Source organism: Camelus ferus, chromosome 15 (genome assembly GCF_009834535.1).
Source record: "Camelus ferus isolate YT-003-E chromosome 15, BCGSAC_Cfer_1.0, whole genome shotgun sequence".
In the NCBI taxonomy this organism is placed as follows: domain Eukaryota; kingdom Metazoa; phylum Chordata; class Mammalia; order Artiodactyla; family Camelidae; genus Camelus; species Camelus ferus.
The window spans coordinates 43,161,107-43,177,253 of NC_045710.1; positions in this window are offsets into that span (position 1 = coordinate 43,161,107).

Sequence of the window (16,147 nt, forward strand, 5' to 3'; positions counted from 1 at the left end):
AGCAGGGGCTGAAGAAGAACAGAGCTTCAGAGAAAGGAGCAGGGGGCAGGCAGTTCATAAAACAGGCAGGGCATTGTCAAGTTCCTATTAGCCATGGTGCTATTTATATGTGTCTTAGAACATATTCCATGTAGCGTAGATACTGCGGCTCACTTCTGTCTTCCATCTATATATAAAAATATAACGATTAAGAAGAATGAATACACCTTTCACAACAGGTGATGTAGTATGTGTGCTAGTACATTCCACTTTCCATCCTTTTGACGTGAGTACTTGAACAATAGTGAATATGTTGCTTGATGATGATGATAATAATAACTAATCATATGCTGCTTATTACATGTCAAGCAGTGTTCTAAGCTCTTTACCTCTATTAAGTAATTTAATTCTCACAAAACCCCTATGAGGTAGACATGATTATTAATCCAATTTTGAGATGAAGAAACTTAATCACAGAGAGCTGGGCTACCATGGAGCTAGTAAATGGTGGGGCCAGATCTGAATATGGCTCACTTTAAATACTAAATAAAAAATAGTAACTGGTAACATAAAGTGCCATTTGATTCTAAATCCCCTTTTGATATGAGAAGCTTCACTAATGTCATGTTTTGATGACAGCTAATAATACATGCCAACTTTATGCCTTGCCAAAGAATAGGTTATATGCAGCTTTATTTTCTGCCTTGCATTTGCCAGTTATTTTGAATACAAGGGGGTCCCACTATTAAAATACAGACTCCAAAATAATTCTCTTCTCCCAGCTCTCAGAGTCAACCATTGGTTCTCGGTGTCAGAGAAAAGAACAATGACCAGTCTCACCCCCCAAAATTTCCCTAGTTCTGCCCTCCTCACTTCCTTTTTTAGAGATTTTTTTATTTCACCCTCTTGATAAACAAAAACAGATTTCTGGAGGAAAAAATAGCATAACAACTTTATTTTTTTCCCCAGAAAGCCACTTTCATGGCAGATGGAACTCAGCATGCCATCGTCCAAATCTTAAGCAAACCTGAAATACAAAGATTCCCTTATATCAAGGGCCAAGCATTGTCCCATTTTGTGTCTCTTTAACTGACACTTTGAACCAATGTACACTTCCTTAATCTGGACCCATTATCAGCCTAATAATACCTCCCGATATTCATAAATGCCTAGCAAGACTTTCAGCTATTTTGTACGAAGAAGAAATACCCAGCTAAATTGAGAAGATTACCACATCACCACATACATCAGTGACAGGCTCTGTGCTATTACAGCTGATTTTTGTTGACAGTTGGCTGTAGGCAGTTGTGTTTCAAATGCCTTTTTTCACTGGGAAATTAAACAAAATCCCATGCAAAATGCAGCCCTCCAGTTCAAAAACTGTAAATCCCAAATTAGCATTTCATACTTTAAAAGGTAGCACGGCACAATTTTCCATTGAAAGGTCTGTACAGTTGACACAAATGGGTGCTTCAGACATGACACTAATGCTACTGGTGCCTTTTAAGAAAGCCACCTCTTCAGATATTATTTTTCTTCTCTCAATAATCTGCATATACTACAGTTCTCGCCTATGGAAGAATAAAAGAGAGGAGAGAGGGCAAAAATCTGACTTACTGCTTTAAGTAAATGATGGTAAAGGAATTTCTAAACAATAGGGTACATGGAAAAGAGATGGATTAATTAAACCTCCTTAAAAAGAATAAAAGACCCTGGTCATCCAAAGGTTAAATATCACTTCTTCCACTAAAGCTTATGAAGAAAAAGGTACTTCTACAAGCTGGAAAGGTAAGTGTGTCTAGGACAGTCCTGATACAAGAGCTTCCCAGCTTTACTCTGGAACAGGGTAGAGCCCAATTTAACAAAATTTTAACCTTGGGGGAGGGGAGTCATAAGACTGACACTGAATAGGGCCATTTGATTCTTAAGCCTGGAAATCTATTTTCCTTCCTATCCAGGAGATTCTTAGAGTGAAAGCATTTTAAACAGTGCCATTCCTTTATCCAGAACAATTGCTATTTAACTGGAAAAGCCAAAAAAGACAATAGTTGTCAGCTGGCTATCCAGGACACAAATATATTTAGAGAAAGAAATGGAATGTTTATTTTGGGGCTATGGCACAAACATAAAGTACTAGTCAGGCAATTTCATGCCAATCCTTTTGCAAACATCTCACCAACAGTACTTGACTCCTGGCCATATAAAGTCAAATGTCCACTGGTCAGAACTATTACGCTGAGGCCAAATGGAGGTGAGCAGTCTTGGCCCTGTCCCTTGACCACTTTCAAGAAAGTTCCGCATTCTTAAAAATAAGAGTTTATATCCCATAAGTCTGCACAGTCAAAAGACAACCACCACCTCATTTCTGAATGGGGAACACGTAAAAAAATAAATATTAGAGCCCCATTTAGCTTAGTGACAGCTAAAAGCATAGGACCAAGTTCATATGAAGAATGGCACTTTGATCAAAGCAGCTGCAAACCCCAAACTTCCTCCTAGATGTTTGTGAATTAAATGGCCCAGATATAAATCTCATTCCAATTTCGTTGTTCTCAGTTAACCATTTTCTAAAGGTAACTAACTACCAGCCTATGACTTTAGATAAAACTTACTTCCACAAAAATTTAGTGTGTATCAGATCTGAAGAGATTTATTTGAATAAATGCCTCAGCTCAGCCTTCTCCTTCCTCCCAACCATATAGTTTATCTCCCCCATAAAAGAACTCTATCACAAGAAGGTGGGCTCAAAACAAGACAGGCACGCAAATTGATCCATGATGACAGAAAGTAGATCCATGGTTACCTAGCGCTGGAATGGAATGGGAAATGACTGCAAAGAGGCATGAGGGATCTTTTGGGGTGGTTGGAAATGTCCCTGTTCCTTGACTGTGGTGGTGGCTACATAGATTTTACATGGGTACAATTTATTGTACACACAGTATACTTCAATAAAGTTGAAACTCAAAAAGAGAAAAAGCAATCAAGACAGAGGTGTCATGTTTCCACGAGACAAAATTTCACATAGTGGGACACTTAAAAAGGAGCTCAGTTCCACATTAACTTCACAACAAGGAAATTTAAACACTATGTAGTTTGTGTTCTTAATCACAGAGTACGCAAAGCCTAAGTTACATTCTTTCCCAGATAAGGACAAGAAGTGTTCTAAGAAAGTAGGGCCAAGTGGTATCATAATTACATAAGAAACTGACTCTGGATTTATTACTCTCTCTGGGGTCAATTGAAAAAAAAATTCTGTTAAAAATAAAAAAGAAAGACCATCCCCAATTCTCTAGGGAATTATTAAGTAATGTACCTTTTACCTAAGTTTTAGGTCTAAGATTTCCCAAAGTTCCTGAAAGCATCACTTTAGTACTTCTTTGCATATTTCTCAAAGACACAAATACATTTGTGCAATTCTGAAAATTACTGTTTGCAGGACAGAGGTTGTGTTTGTGAACAAAAGTTCAGATTCTCAAAGACAATAAAGCCACTTCAGTTGGGGATATTTCATCTTCACTGACAGTCAACAATAGCTCACCAAACAGAAGAGAAGATAAAGTCAGAGGGATATAGAAGGGTGCTGCTTTAAGAAACTGGTGTAACAAAAAAAATTCTAAATTACAAAACAAATTACAAATAATTGTTCCCCTTCGAAAGGACTGTGTACTCTACAAAACTGGTATAGATCAAAAATATGCTTTAAATAGAAGTTCCCTTCAGTCCATTTAAATGTTATTTAATTTTAAATTGTTCAGAGAAAACTTTTCAGGAATATTTTGAGTATAAAGCAATTTAACTATGAACAAGTATTAATGTAACCCCCAAGAATACATAACACACCTTCATTTTTAAAAAATCAGCAGACATCATGTAATTGCTCTAATTTTGGCCTCTGTGACATTTTTAATGAGACAGGCAATAGGAAATGCAGATTGTCCCATTTTGGGATAGTAAGTTAAGTGCTGAGAGCTTAAGTGATTTTCCTGGAGTTAGTCACCAAATTACTAGAGATGGCCCAATAACTGATTTCCAAATATAGCACTGTTTCACTGGATAAATGCATCTTCATTCTGTAGTTGTACTTGAAAAATACCATATTTCACATTGTCTTTTATTATTTTCAAAGAGCTTCTCATATATTATATACTCATTCATTTACTCACTCAGTAAAGAAGTATTTATTAAAAATCTACTAAATGCCAGTCCCCAAATGAGTAGCACATGACCTGTATCTTTAAGAGTTTTAAATTGTAGTTGGAGTAAAAGACACATAAATATTTTATAACCAAATAGCAGAGTCCAATGATATAGGTAGGTATAAGATGTTAAGATAATACCGAGAAGACTTAGTTAAGCCAGCCCCTAGTTGCCAAGAGAAATTAGAGGAGAATTCTTAAAAGACATGACATCTGAGCTGACTTATAAAGACCTTGCTAAAGTTAGCCAGGAGAAGGAAAAAGCGGTAGTGAGGCGTCTGTGTGAAGGAGGAGGGCAGAGGGTGATAGATGGCAATAGGATAAGTGAGGAAAAGACTTACCAAGTCCTAACATTTTAAAGGAACCTAGGAAACAGAGTATTTGCATTTAAAAAACAAAAAAGTAAAGCCTCAGGGGTGTGAAGCAACATACACAAGCTCTGTTAGCTGATAGCAGTTAACTGATTTTGGCTTCTTAGCTCTGTTTCCACTGTTCCCCATTGCCAATTCAAGTGAAAACGGTAATTAAGTGCTTGTTATTCCACAAAAACACGGTTGGTTATCGGTCATGCTTCACCTTTAAAAAATATATAATACCATATAAGAATAATAATTTTAAAAAAATATTAATTTCTAGCTGGAAACATCACCATCCATATCATTTGCATATCATTTTTTTTTCAAATGATTCCCTACATATTATTTCAAAATAACCGAGGGATTAGATCCTGTCTCCATAGTGCAGACTGGGGACACAGGGTTGGGGGGAAGAAGGCTAAGAGAAGAAAAGAGACTTGACAAAATCACATGGTAAGTGGCAGACTGCATACTCGAATCCAAGTTTTCTGAATTCCCAGTTCAAGACTTTTCCACTATGCTCCCAGGTACCTCTGAGAAGCATGCAAAGGAGGATTTTTAGTATTTTTTGCCTTAATATGTCACTGTTCATTTTTTACTTTTAATATAATATGTACACATTATTTGTTTCCTTATACATGAGAAGAATTATTACTGTGGGTGGGGGAGGCAGTTACATGGTAGTAAAGAAGTCAAATACCTAGAACATTCAAACAGAAGGCACTACTGTTCATGTTACTGCAAAGCTACATACCTATAATGTAACAGTTAAAACATGCAAAAAGATTAAATATAGTTCTGGTGTTAGAAAATAATAGCTTTTACACAACTCATCCTAAACCTGTATATTCAATGGCTCCCTTTTAAGACACAAGGTAAAAAAAAAAATCTTTGGATTATTTTGGTAACATAAATTCAGAGGAAGAAATAATCTGCTTTGTTATTTTTTAATCATCCAGTTAAATTCAAGTTCCCTTTGACACTGATGCTATTCCCAATTCAACATTGCTAAATTTTAACTACCCTCCCTTTCAATTAGCTGGGTTTCTGTTTGCTTACTTTGTCCATGGTTATAGCCTTCCCTCATGGACCTAAGATCACTGTTTTCCTTTCTCTTTATGCTCAGTGAGCATCAAGTATCATGGGGCATGCATGTAATTGTCATTCAGTGTGAAAAAGCCAGCTGGAGGTATCACAATCATGTCAATATACCAGTCAGCAAGAAAACCTCCAAGCTGATTGTTTCTATTTAGATATAATATTAAATGGATTGAAAATTGCTGCTCCTACAAACTTCTGAGGGATATTACCACATTTTTCATACTTTTATACAATCAACTAATAAAAAATATGTGTATTATGCATAAATATTATGTATTTACATATATAAATAAAATATAATACATTTACATGTAATACATATAAATATATATATATAATTGTACCAAAGAAAATAAAATTCATCATATCTACAGAACATATGCAGAATCAGAAATTACTTATTACAAATGATGGAATCTTAGGGCTCTGAGAGACTATGAGAGGTTAAGCAGATCAGATTAGCTCACTCTCTTTGAGAACTGCAGTGAAATGCATCCAACAAAGACTGCTGTTTTCTCTCTGCAGAAAATTCTCCAACCTTAATGAGCCTCTCTATAGGTCTAGCTTGATATCATGTATGGTGTCCCATGTTCTTCCTGGGTACCCATGTCTCATTCATTATTCACTTAAGCTCCTTCCTGTTGCTCAAAAAGCATGAAAAACAGAAGAATTACACTACCACCATACACTATTCTTACATATTCACAGCTAGTGGCCATATGCAAGTGGAACTGAAAACATAATAAGATAGAGAAAATTTTATTTTCTAGAGCTCCTCTGGGGAGAGAATTATATGTGGTAGTTAAACATACTTTGCTAACCCCTGGAATGATGTTTGGAGAAGAAGTGAGGCAGCCATTCTATGGTAACAACAGAGAGTTGACAAGTTGCCTCCAAGAAGGTTCAAATCTGGTCAACCACAGCCTAGTTGTGCTGAGAGAGGATGTAAATTTGGAGCCAAAACTGGATTGTTCAGGATAATAGAGAAGGACTGAGAACTGCCCCAACAATCTCCTTCTCCTGCCTTCTCCTACATAGCACAGTGCCTTTACCCTATTTAAACATGGAACAAAGGCAGCAAGTTACGATCCTGCCAAGCATGTACACATGTCTTAGTCCAGCTACTCAGCTGGAAAATTGGATGACTTTGAATGAGGAAACTTAACCTTCTTTACTTAGCTCTGAACTAAGCATTTGATATGAATCAAGTTTCTAAATTTTTTTAAGGTAAAAATTCTTAATTCAAATGAAAACTGATCATTTAAAAAATGAAAATAATAGTGACAAACTCTGAGTTATTCTAGGTGAAAAGGCGAGAGCAATGGTAAAGAGTCTCAAATATTCTGAGTGCCCCTGGGGGAATTCCATAGAAACCCTGGTGCTCTGAGGAGAAGGGTCACAAACCACCAGACTACATGATATCAAAAGTTTCTTCCAGGTCTGAAATTGTAGGAATCTCTTAAACCTTTCCACAAAAGAATGAAGTGGTTAATTTTAGAGTGGGAGTGACATCAGCAGAGTAGACAGCTCCAAGTTCTCATTTCCCCACAAAAAACAAAAACAAAAACAAAACATTAAAAAAGCAAGCAGAAACTGTTAGAATCAACTTTATCAGAACTCTGGAAAACAGTCAATGTTTATAGCAACTAAGTAGATGTTGAATCAAAAAAAAAAAAAAACAACTTCAAGACAGTAAGAAAGCTTTGTGGCATTTTTACTTGCTTTGTCCCATCACCTCCTCAGAATAATGATGACATCAAAGCAGCACCAGTTCCAACTCCCATGTTAGGACCGTGATCGTTGGTTCAGGAGGGAGCACAGTAGAGTTTATTCACAAATGACCGTGCATGTCTGTTCTAACCAAATGTGACCTGCAGGACAAACATAAAGTGCTCATCTGTTTCACCTAACTAGGGAATCAGTACATAAAAGCAGTTGGTATTGCTCAAAAACATGCAAGCTAAACTGACAAACCTAAGATCCCTGGGGCAAAGGATTACAGTCAAAACATACAACAGACCACCCAAGGCCTGAGAGCAAAAACTCAGTAAATTAGAACATATAAAAGCAGTCATATATCCAGGAAAATTTAGAAAACCATGCATGCCCAAAGCATGATGAATGCTTAGAAAAGACTTGAGAATACACTAAGCTTTTACTTCAGACTGACCCCTAGGCTCAGTGCAAGCCTGACTAAGTGTTGAAGGAGTGCCCTGGCATAGAGTTGACCTGCAAATACTGGGAAAGGTGTTTGTTTGTTCAGCTCTGGCATTCAAGGAAATCTCTGTCAAAATTGTAGCTGAATATAAGCTAAGGGACAAAGACTTCAGTGGCCACACACAACAAGGAACACAGTCTTTGCAAAAATATTTTGGGGAAATCATTAAACAAATGAACTACTATAGTGTTCAGCAAGCAAAGTCATCAAAATGGAATAAATCTGATTTCCAGAGTTCCCACCTTACACTATTCAAATGTCCAGTTTCGATAAAGAATCACAAAGCATAGAAAGAAACAGGAAATTGTAGCGCATTCAAAGGAACAAAATTAACTGACAAAAACCATCTGTGAGGAAGTTCAACTGTTACAATTGTAAGATAACTACTTCAAAATAACTCTCTTAAATATACATAAATAGTTTAAGGAAAACACAGACAAAGAACTAAAGGAAACCAGAGAAACAAACTGTAAGTAAAATGAGAATATCAATAAAAAGATAGAAATTATAATACAGGTCCCAAAAAGAAGTTCTCATGCTGAAAACAGTAATAACTGAAATGAGAAATTCACTAATAGGGTTCTACATCTGTTTTGAGTTAGAAGAAAGAATCAGTAAACTTGAATATAGTGCAACTGAAGTTACCCAGTCTGAGTAGTAGAAAGAAAAGAGTAAAAAAAAAAAAAAAAAAGTGAACAGAGCCTAAGAAATTTATGTGATAAGCAGACCAGCATACCCACTCTCCAGAAGGAGATGAGAGAGAGAAAGGGGCAGAAAAAAATATTTGAAGAAGTACTGGCTCCCAAAGTTCCCAAATTTGGTGAAAAACATGAATCTATGAGTCTACAAACCTCAACAAATCCCATATAGGCTAAACTCAAAGAGATACACACTGAGACACATTAGTAGGTCACAAAACAAGACTCAATAAATTTTAAAGTATTTAAATCACATAAAGTAAACTGTCTGCTCACAGACAATATAGGAAAACTGGAAAATTTACCAGTATGTATAAATTAAACGACACACTCTTAAGTAACTATGAGCCAAAGAAGAAATCGCAAAGGCAATCAGAAAATAATCAGAGATGAATGAATTTAAAAAAGAAAACTTACTGAGCAGAAGAAGAAACAACTAAGTAGCAACTCCAAAGGTGTTAACTGTCTTGTCTGATGAAGCCATCATGGCTCAGCAGGCTGAATTCAGCAAGAGACTGCTGTGTAAAACCATCTGGTCTCTGAGTAGCTGGAACTCAGTCCTGTAGAAAAAGTGTGTTGAGGATGACAGCATCTATCAGCGTAACATCAAGGGCCTTGGCAAAAAATACTCACATATTAGCAAGACTGGTCCTGATGGGAACTGCTTTATGGAGCCTCAGATTCTCCCACTGGGAGGTACTGCTGGATGACAGCAAGGACTTGCAGTGGTTCAAGGTCGTGTCTGCCAAGAGTGAAGAGTACGTGTTGTCCTAGGGCTAAGTTCACAGTTGAGGATTTCCACAACACCTCTATGAACTTGATCGAGCAGATGGAGAAGCAGACCTCAGTAGCAGACCTGTTAGCCTCCTTCAAAAACCAGAGTACCTCCGACTACCTGGTGGTCTACCTGCAGCTGCTCACGTCAGCTAAGTGAAGCTTGAGAGCAAGCTCTTGAAGCACTTCATGGAGGGTGAGGAAACTGTCAAGACAGAGATGGAGAAGCTGATCACTCCAATTCATAAGAAAGTGCAAAGGGACCCAAAAAGCCAAAACAATTTTAAAATAGAATAAAGTCAGAGGACTCAACTTTTCTGATTTCAAATCTCACTATTAAGCTACAGTCACCAAAGCAGTTTGATAGTGTTAGACTACCTATGGAATAGGTAGACATATACACCAATGGGATAGAATTAAGAGTCCAGAAAGAAGCCTGTACATCCATGGCTGATTAATTTTTGACAAAGATTCCAAATCTACTCAATAGGGAAAAGAACAGTCTTCAACAACAGTGTTGGTACAACTGAATTTCTACATGCAAAAGAATGAAATTGGACCCCTATTTCACATCACATACAAAAATTAACTCAAAATGGATCAATAATCTAAATACTAGAGCTAAAAACATAAAAACTCATAGTAGAAAACACAGCAGTAAATCTTCATGACTTTTGATGTGGCAATGAATTCTTAACAATCACACTAAAAAAGTATGAGAAACAAAAGGAAAAATAAATAAATCAGACTTCATCAAAACTAAAAACTAAAACTAAAAGCAAAGGACATTATCAAGAAAGTAAAAAGTCATCTTACAGAGTGGGAGGAAATATTTGCCAATCCTACATCTGATGAAAATATATGATCCAGAATAGACAAATCACCACTACAGTCAAAAACAAAAAGACAAGCAGCCCAATTCAAACACTGGCAAAGCACCAGAACCGATCCTTCTCTGAAGATGGTATACAAATGGCCAATCATGTGAAAAGATGCTTGACACCATTAGTTACTAGGGAAATGCAAATCTAAGTCACAGTGAGGTACCACTTCACACCTACTAAAACGCTCTAATTAAAAAAAAAAAAATCACAAGTGTTGACAAAGATGTAGAGAAACTAGAACCTTCATGCATTGCTGTTGAAAATGTAAAATGGTGCAGCTGCTATGAAAAAACAATTTGGTAGTTCCTCAAAAAGTTAAACATAAAATTACCATATGACCCATCAATTCTACTCCTAAGTATATATCCAGAAGAATTTAAAACAGGGACTGAAACAAATACTTGTGTGCCAGTGTTTACAGGAAGCATTATTTATAATAACCCATCAACAGGTTAATGGATTAACAAAATGGGATACAGCCATCCCTCAGTATCCTCAGGGGATGGGTTCCAGGACCCTTTGAGATACCAAAATCTGCTAATGGTCAAGTCCCTTAAATAAAATGGTGCAGTATTTGCATATAACCTATACACAACCTCCTGTATCATTTAAATCATCTCTGGATTACTTATACTATCTAATACAATGTAAATACTATGTAAATAGTTGCCAGCATGTGGCAAATTCAATTTTTGCTTTTTGGAACTTTATGGAATTTTTTTCTGAGTATTTTCAATCCATGGTTTTTTGAATCCAGGGATGTAGAATCGACAGATATGGAATGCTGACTGTATACTCACAATGGAATACACTTAATCATAAAGAGGAATATAGTTTCAATACATGCTGGAACATTTATGAACCTTGAAAACATAGTTAGTGAAATAAGCCAGGGGCAAAAAGACAAATATTGTATGATTTCACTTATATTAAATATCTGAAATAGGCGAATTCATAGAGACAGAACATAGATAAGATGTTAGCAGGGATTGGGGGGTAGGAGGAATGAGGAATTGTTGTTTAATGGTTACAGAGGTTCTGTTTGGATTGAGGGAAAAAAATGGAAGTAAATAGGGGTTAAAGGATTGCACAACATTGTGAATGTAATTAATGCCAATAAATATTACACACCAAAAATGGTTAAAATGGCAAATTTTGACATATACATTTTACCATAATAAAAAAATTATAAGGGTGAGATCCAAGGAGGCTGTTTAATATTCCTTAGTACTTTATCTTTATTTCTGTTTTGTATCATTGGAAAATTAGTGGTACCACTTTAGTATATTCAAAAATCTAGCAAAGTTCTCCTTAAGTTAGCACAAGAAAATCTAAGGAAGAAGAAGCTGAAGGATATATATATATATCTCCAACAAGTCCATCATTAGGAATGCATAACTGATTTTTCTCATGGCCACATATATATAATGGCCCACTCTTCTGCATTCAGAAATACAATTATTTACCTATAAAGCAATACAGTAATGAATAAAATTAATGTATACAAACATAAACACATAGGGAAAAGGGTATATACATTTTTGCTGCAATAAAGCATCTGTTATCATAATTTTGCATGAGTTTTCCTGCTCTTCAACACATGTTGTCTCTAATATTTTCATGGTTTTCCCCTCCTCTCCTTGTTTACTTCTTGCTATAGAGTTTAAATGTTAAATATGACATCAACATTATTTTGTTGCTTAGAAGCAATGTTTCCAGGAACTCCATTAAGATTCTCTTCCTTGTCTTATTTGAAGCCAGTCACTGCTGAAATGTCTCCTGTGTTCTCCTGTCTTCTGAGGGCATTCTCTTCTTCTGGGTTTCTCCATGAGATCAACCTCTGATCCTTGCCTACCCCAAGTTACTCCAACTCTGCTCTTTCTGGGTAAATAATTCAGCACAGAACAACCTGACTTAAAATCAGTATCACTTTGCTGATATTGCTAAATATAAGCTAAATAGAGTTTACATCATTCAACACAACAAAACCATCGTTAGGAAGGCATAAGTGATTTTTCCCATGGTCTACATATGCATAGTGAGGTAAGAGGACAGAGAAGAGGATCTCCTATATGTCTTTGGTTCAGGCTCCAAATGAAGTTTGCCCTCCAAATACACATAATACTCAGTGGGCAGCTTTTGGGGGAGGCAGAGATATCTGAAACAGGGGTTGATAGTGGGAACAGAAAGAAAGAGAAAGAATGTAAGACACTGTTGAGGGATAACAACAATACCTAACAACTGACTCAATGGATGAACTATGGAAGATGGGAACTCAAAGAATAGAGGCTGGAAGAAGAATACTTTGGTGAAAGAAGCCAGTTGTTTTTCGGTATGAGAGTAGGAAGGAGGAAAAGGGAGTCTGAGAGTCTACCAGGATAGAATCTCAAATCGGAGGAATTGTCAAGTAGACCACTGAGATTCAAAAACTGAAAATCTCAGAAGAGAAAGGGCAAAGGACTCAAAGAAGCAGCAAATGACATGGAAAAGGAACAATTTTAGGGGCAGTAGGACCTAAAGGATAGCATGGAAGGCAAGCACAGGGTGAGGAGCAAGAAAATATCCCGTAGAATGGAAGGTGGGAGGAGTCAGTTGGATCTGGCAGACAAAGGGTTGTGAATAATATTTAAGAAAGTCGTTTCTCTGTGGTTATGGTACTGGGAGTCACACAGTAATGGCATGAGGGTGGTGAAGTAGGCAGGGGTGTCAACATACAGGCAATTCCTTCCAAAAGGCTAATGATGAAAAGAAAAACAGTGAGAGGAAAATGGCCTGTGGAGGTAACAAGGCAGAATGACAGTTTCTATTTTATTAATATTTTTAAAATATAAAGGTTGAGGTAAAACTCACAGAGAAGTAAGTCAAGTCATGAGAAGAGAAGAGCTAAATCAATGGGGGCAAGAAAGTGGAGTAGCAGAGAATGACTAATACTCAGGACAAAGCTGAAGACCTAGCCTTGGGAAGGAGGAAGACGACTTCCAAAACAGAGACAGGAGAAATAAAAGCCCAAATAAAAGAAGACATAAAGGAATCACCCAGAATGATTTCAACAGCCTCAGTTTGGTGGGCCCAATGTTCTCCGAAGAAAATGAAAAGAGAAGAGGTGGGCTTCAGGGTTCAAAGGCAGAAAAGTGACTTGAAAGAGAGTCAGAAAGATGAGGAGTAAGCAAGAGATAAATAAAGCAACTACCGAAACAATAAGCAGATGCCCTCTTTGGAAGTAATGGGAGTTCAAGGGAAGCCTAGATTTCATTAAAGCAGGCGCTGAGAGATTCTTGTGCAGAATAAGCAAAGGATGGTGGAGCATTTGCTTATGAGAAAAACAAGGTTCCTAAGAGATAGGCAGAGGGGCAGAACAGGAGAGGAAGCCAGGGGGGTGGGTAAAATTGTGGGGATGGCATGAGATAGAGATGTTCCGTAACTGCTAGGAAAAGCTATCTTATTTACCAACATGATTCTCCAAAACTGGGTGGAATTTCATTAAAGATGTGGGATTCAGTGAAGGAAAGGCTATCTGGTTCCTGATTGGCAAATGGTACTTGCCACCTCTTCCCCTAGGCTCAGGAGAGGAATGTGTGGTGTTGAAAGGGACAGATTTTGTTTTCACTCCTGTTGGCTGCCGGCATGGGGCCCAGCAAAAGCAGAGTCACGCAAGTGCAAACTTGCTGCTTTTTAAGCAACGAGCTGGCAAGGAAGAGATCTTGTCTTTATCATGTATTTATTTATTTATAATTTGTATAGCATCCATATCCAAATGGATTTGAGGCAGTCTGCAATAAAAACACAAGTACACATGTCACACGATACTTAAAATAAAGGTCAGAGAGAGCCTACAAAAAGGAGGATAGATCCTGTGAGCATGTTGCTCTGCAAGAAAAGTAGCTAGGAAGAGGAGACAGCCTGAGGACAAACAGGGCAGCAGTCCTGTTTATAGAGGGCGCTCTCCTGTTGCCAGTTTTGTCCATGACCACCAAAAGGGAAAACCTTTCATCTGGGAGTATGCCCAAAGCAAAGGTCCCAAGCCTGCAGAGGACAGCCAGGGAGTGGTGCTCAGTGAGAAGATGCTGCCAAGTATATGTGCATTGTTCCCACTATCCCCAGCTCAGAAGGGAACACTGCTGAGGGTGTGAACAGCTATCCTGAAGTCAGCAGAGGGGTCTGATCCACCTCTGTCTCCAAGAGACTTACCAGATGAGACTCTTGAATGCCAAAGTCAATGGAAGCTAAAGACAAAAGGTCTAGACCCTAGGGCCTTGGAATCAGCTCCATTTCATCACTTCCTTTACACACAGCCTCTTCTTCACATGCATTAAAACCTCACCAAGGCTGGTTTCCAGATCTGCACAAAAGACCATTGAATGCCATCCAAGAAGTCCTCACTCTCCAAGAATCCTAATGGAGCAGCACCACTGTGACCACACACAAAGCGGGCACAATGACCAAGTGGAAAGCATAGGCCTGCCATCCAGTCCCAACGGGTGTCTGCAACCTCACTTTGTGCTCCCACACAATGCAGCTTTCTTTTGATACAGGACAGGATGCCACTCTAAGAAATTTCAGATAGAGCCCTTGTCTTCTACACCCCTGCCAGTGTCCACCTAAAGCTGACCACAGCTAGAGCATTTGCACACGGGCCATGCAGCATAGGCAGAGGCAGGTAAATGCTAACAATTTGACACCTCCTGTGACATAGACACACTCTCCATAGTTGGCTGGGGCTGCTGTTGGGATTTTTCTTTAATGGGCAATGCAGATGGGTTAAGGGATCTCACTTAAAGTGTCTTGAATCTTCTGCTAGTAATATCCAGAGGCAGATATGTTTATTAGTGGGAGAAAGAAGTAAGAAAATATACATAAAATGCAGAGTACTGACATCAGGGGCGATGAAGTATAAGGACATACATTAGATGTTTTTACTAATTTAGTTCTATTCTTATTTGATTGAAGGAAATGATTCTCTCTTTTGGGAACCAGCTGAGGCCACCTGTATTCTAGGACAACAACATCTCTGGGAAATGCCAAGATCTAGGTGCCACTAGCATAGAGAAGTTTTGGCTCACTTATGCCTTTCCCAACTGTGGCCTCTCCTAGGGATGAACAAATGAGTCACATGGGAATTGGCAGAGAATGGTTAGTTTGGGCCAGCCTCATCAGCAATGCAGATCACAACTTGATCAGTTCATGCCACCCTGTCTGTCAACTCTCAAGGTAAAAAGGTTGGTAAGATGGGATACTACAGTGTCTCCATCAAAGGGGCTAATTTTCAAGCTCATGTGTCCAAGATTTACCCTCTTCCTCTGGTAGGCTGAGCATTACACTAATTCCTTGTTCTCACAAGGAGATGAAAATGGAGGGAAGAAGTTATAATCTCAGGTGTCTGTGGAAATCACCCACTGTAGCTATTTTATTCACCAAGGACGTGCTTCTTGCCCCCCATTATTCTAGACAATCAGGTATTGACTTTTACTATATTTGCTACACTAATGGTGTCTCCTAAAATCCCCACCCACCCTAACCACTAGTTGAGTTCAAATACCTTGACATCTGTCTCCATAACTTTTGTCTTTCTCTCCACCCAGCCTGAGAGAGAGGCTTGCCTTCCTTCCATTCTGTGTCATGATCTACAGTAATAGGTTCAAGAGGGCGGAAACTTGGTTCCAGCCTCCCTGATGCTTTGACTCACCCTCGTAAAAAGTTATTGGTGTCAGCACTAGTCTAGCAATTGCCTCTCCCCCGACGCCCCCTGGCTTCTATAATTTCACTTCCCCCTGCTGCACCATACAATAAACTCTAATGAGCTCTCACATTCCTTCACCAAGCACCCGCCACCGCCATGTCAAACAAGGAGAGAAAAATAACTTCCTGCAGAAAATCCACATGGCCCATGAAGTTCTAAGCAACTTAACCAACATATAGAAGCACATCACACGTTACAAGCACA